Below are 3962 nucleotides of genomic sequence, written 5' to 3'. Positions count from 1 at the left end.
TAATGTAAAGATTTTGTAGGGTATCCGATGGACACTTGTCTTATTAGGGAGACCACTTCATGGATGGTGTAGGTGCCTGACCACTGCAGTGTACACCTGAAGCTGAAGCTGAATAATAATGAGTGTCAATTATAATTTAATATATCTATAGTCACAGGATGTGGAGTACAGCATAGGGAATAGAGTCAGTGGAACTGTAACAGCTATATACGATGTCAGAGGGGCAGTAGATTGGGGATGGGCGGTTGTCACTTTGTGAGGAGTATAAATGTCTAACTATTACATTGTTTTGTACACCTGAAACTAATAAAAAAAGTTTTTTATTAGTTTTTGTATACCTGATATATAATAGGCCCCCAGTAAATATTTGTTAATTGAATGAAAGATGAAGTGAATTGAACTTTCACTGAGATTGATGCCTGTTTAGTCCTTCTTTTCTTTATTTTGTCTTTTTATGTTTATTTTTCCAATTGCCCACCAGAATTTCTTACTTTTTCTCTTAAATGTGGAGAAGGCTATAAAAGGAGTAATAACATTGAATTAGAAAATGCACAGAAAAAGAAGTTATTGCCTAGTGAAAAATAGCTCTCAATCCATTCCTTGTTTAGTGCAACTTTGATAACTCTCTCTTTAACCTGTGAGTGTTTAAATCTGAGGATTCCATTTCCTGTAGTAAAGCCATGAAAAAGCTGAGTTTCCTAAATTTTGGAATTCTGTTAACTGAGCTTCTGCAAGGAGATGGTTTCCCACCCCACATATCATATCCCTCATAGTGTGTCCTCTGCTGTTGCTGGAGTTTCTGTTTATCCCAAAGTTCAACAACTGTCACTTTGTCAGACATAACCCCTCACCCCCATGTTGATATGTTAACAGCCTCTGCTTGTGATAATACCCCCCTCAGTTACAAAATCATATTATTACGTTTGGAAATCGATTGATTGGTACAGGTATAAAGTTAAAAAAAAGGTGTAAAATTTCTTTTTTAATGGGAGATAAAGTTAGAGTTAGTGCAAAGTTTCCCTGAAGTACTAAAAAGTTTAGAATTTTCTACACCTATATGATGAAAGGAAATGGGTGAGAAAAACAATCACACTCTTTAAGCTTGTGGTACAATTATTTTACTTTCAACGGTTTTTAAGGGAATCATTTTAACATAGCACCTTAATTATATTCATAGAATTAGAATATTTTATTATCAATATTTCCCAAAAGCATTATTTTCCATTAATAATTGTGATAAAAAGATTTACTAATTCTCCTGTTACGATTTTATGACAGTCACTGACTAGTTTTAATCTTCTACTAAGTCAATAGGAAACATAATTTGTTTTATGAAGTTAGTTTTGTAGTAAATTTGTAAATGCTAATCTGCATGCTGTGCTTTAAATGCGAGCTGTTTGTGTGTGTGTGTGTGTGTGTGTGTTATTGGACAGTGATTGCACTTTTGTTGATAAAGTTAATATATTTTATATTATAAGTATTTAGTTTTCATGCTAGTAATTTTTGTTCCTGGTTTAAATTTCAAAGCGATACTCTTCCTTAATGAAATCTCACCCACCATAGCATGTTGAGCTTCAGAATCGTTAAAGGCTGGAAGAGGAGAAAAGACAGCTACTCATTTGTAGCAATGAAGATATGTACAGAGTGTTTTTCCAAGCACAAATATGTACAGAAAATGAGACTCTGTCAAGGAATGCATGAGCAATATGTCCAGTACAAAGTCAAAATTCCAGTGAGTGAAGAGATGAGGCTGTTACCCATTGCTCTTCTCTTTGAAGCAGAATTGGCCATTTCCCTTCTACTAACGGAAGCGACATTGAGAAAGACATGGTCCCAGAGGGAAGGCCCTGAGCTGTGTAATGTGTGAACGGTTCCCTCTCAGGTCAGGCTCCCATGCCACTTGACTACCTTGCTCTCTGATGAGTAATGATTATTACTTTACGTTTTGAAATAGACACTACTGACGGTATATATAGAGGGCTCACATGCTGCAAAAAATACTTGCATGCTTGTTCTATGTAAATTCTTACCGTAGTTCATGTTTGTAAAATGGAATCAATAAGTTGAGTTTGTTCCTGGTTTATGATATAAAGTTGCATTTTAGAGTTGAGATGGATTTTAGAGGTTTATTTTCTTCAAACTCTCAATTCCAGAATCCTACTTTTAATATTTTAATAGACAGATGATCATCTTCTTGTTTTACCACAGATACCTGAATTTACAGATGATGTGATTTTGTCTTGCTATTGTTATAGCAATATCAGTGATAATATTTTGATAGGAAAAGATAATCATCTTCCAAGGATCAAATTGTCTCAAAGTGATGCCTAATGTCAGATTTCAATTCTAGCATGTGCTGTGTATAATTTTGTTGTTCAGGTATATTTATTTATCTGTTTAGGAAAAAAACCCCTGCGATTTATATGAGAAAATTTATCATATAGATTCTGGAACCGAAAGTTGAGTTTTTCAAATTTAATGTGAATGAAGCCCCTTGTAAAATATGAAATTGAAGAAGGGATTATAATTTTATAGATAGACAACAGAGTGACAAGAGAAAGACTAGGTAGTGATCTATTAGGAGACAAACCCACTAGTGCCATCTTATATAAAGAGTTTAGCCTCAATGTTACCTGTGATGTCAGAGTTACTTTTTAACAACTTCTCATTTCTTTTGGGTAAACTTAGGGATATCAGGAGAATTGTCAGGAAGGACTCCACATTAAACAAAGCAGGAGGGAAAGAATACAATGTCTGTATAAGAGGGCAATAACATAGTAGTTACTTTGAATCTGCAAGTTTAGGCCCACCCAAGGATAATTGCAAATATTTTCAAAAGTCACTTGTGGAAGTATACAATTACGTGCACTTTTAAAAAATTAGATTCTGTATTATACATAAGTATAACTTCACTGAATGTAACAAAAGAAAAGCTTTCTGAAAATTTTTTTCTAATAAGGTTTTGGAAGCCAAACTATTACTAATCTATGTTTTCATGGGGCTGGAAATATAGAAATAGATTATAAAGCCTAAAGAAAACATTTCCAAAACCACCAAGCAAGCTGTATCCTGAATATATGCACTGAATATTGTTCTTGGCAAAAAATTAAAACAACGGATTTTTTTTTAGTTTTCTTTTCCCATATTTATGAATTTTATTTATTTATTTATTTATTTATTTATTTATTTATTTATTTATTTTGAGCATATGAAACATTAATGTGGTTTCAAAAGACAGAATTGTACAAAAAGGTATTCTCAGAGCAGTAGCATTTCCACCCCACCCATTCTTTCTATTATTTCCCCCTGCGTGCTTGTTGCACTCGTTAACCAGTCTCAACTGTCTCTGGCTTATCCTCCTTGTATTTCTTTTTGAACTAATGAGCAGAGACATATATGTTTTCTTATCTACCTTTCCTTTTAATAAAAGATCTCATTAATTATTTTTTAGTATTTTTAAATTAGTTTCAGGTATAAAAGATCTCATATTATAGATACACTTAAACATTTTTTTTTTCCATTTAACAGTATGTCCTCGAAATTCCGCCATATCAGTGTATAGAGATTTTCCTCATTCTTCTGAGTAGTCCATTGTGAGGCTATATTATAGTTTATTCAACCATTCTCTTGCGTATGGACAGTTAGGTTGTTTCCAGTATTTTGCAGTTACAAACTGATACAATGAATAATAACCTTAGGCATATGTATTTTCATAATGTTGAAAGCATTGAACAATTTTTGAGTAAAAGTTACTTTTTCCTTTGGATTTTGAATTTTGCAATTGATTTAAGTATAACATAAAATTGGACCCTGCCCTTTAAACCGTGTGAAATAACAAATGACATAAGCAATCCCATTTTTTTAAATTTTATTATTTAATGTTTTTATTTTTCAATTACAGTTGACATTCATATTATTTTATATTAGTTTCAGGTAATCAGCACAGTGGTTAGACATCTATA

The sequence above is a fragment of the Rhinolophus sinicus genome, chromosome 17, assembly GCF_057876585.1.
Source record: "Rhinolophus sinicus isolate RSI-liver-muscle chromosome 17, RSI-T2T, whole genome shotgun sequence".
Taxonomy (NCBI): Eukaryota; Metazoa; Chordata; class Mammalia; order Chiroptera; family Rhinolophidae; genus Rhinolophus; species Rhinolophus sinicus.
The sequence above is the reverse complement of the archived record's forward strand: the minus strand, read 5'-3'. Positions refer to the sequence as shown.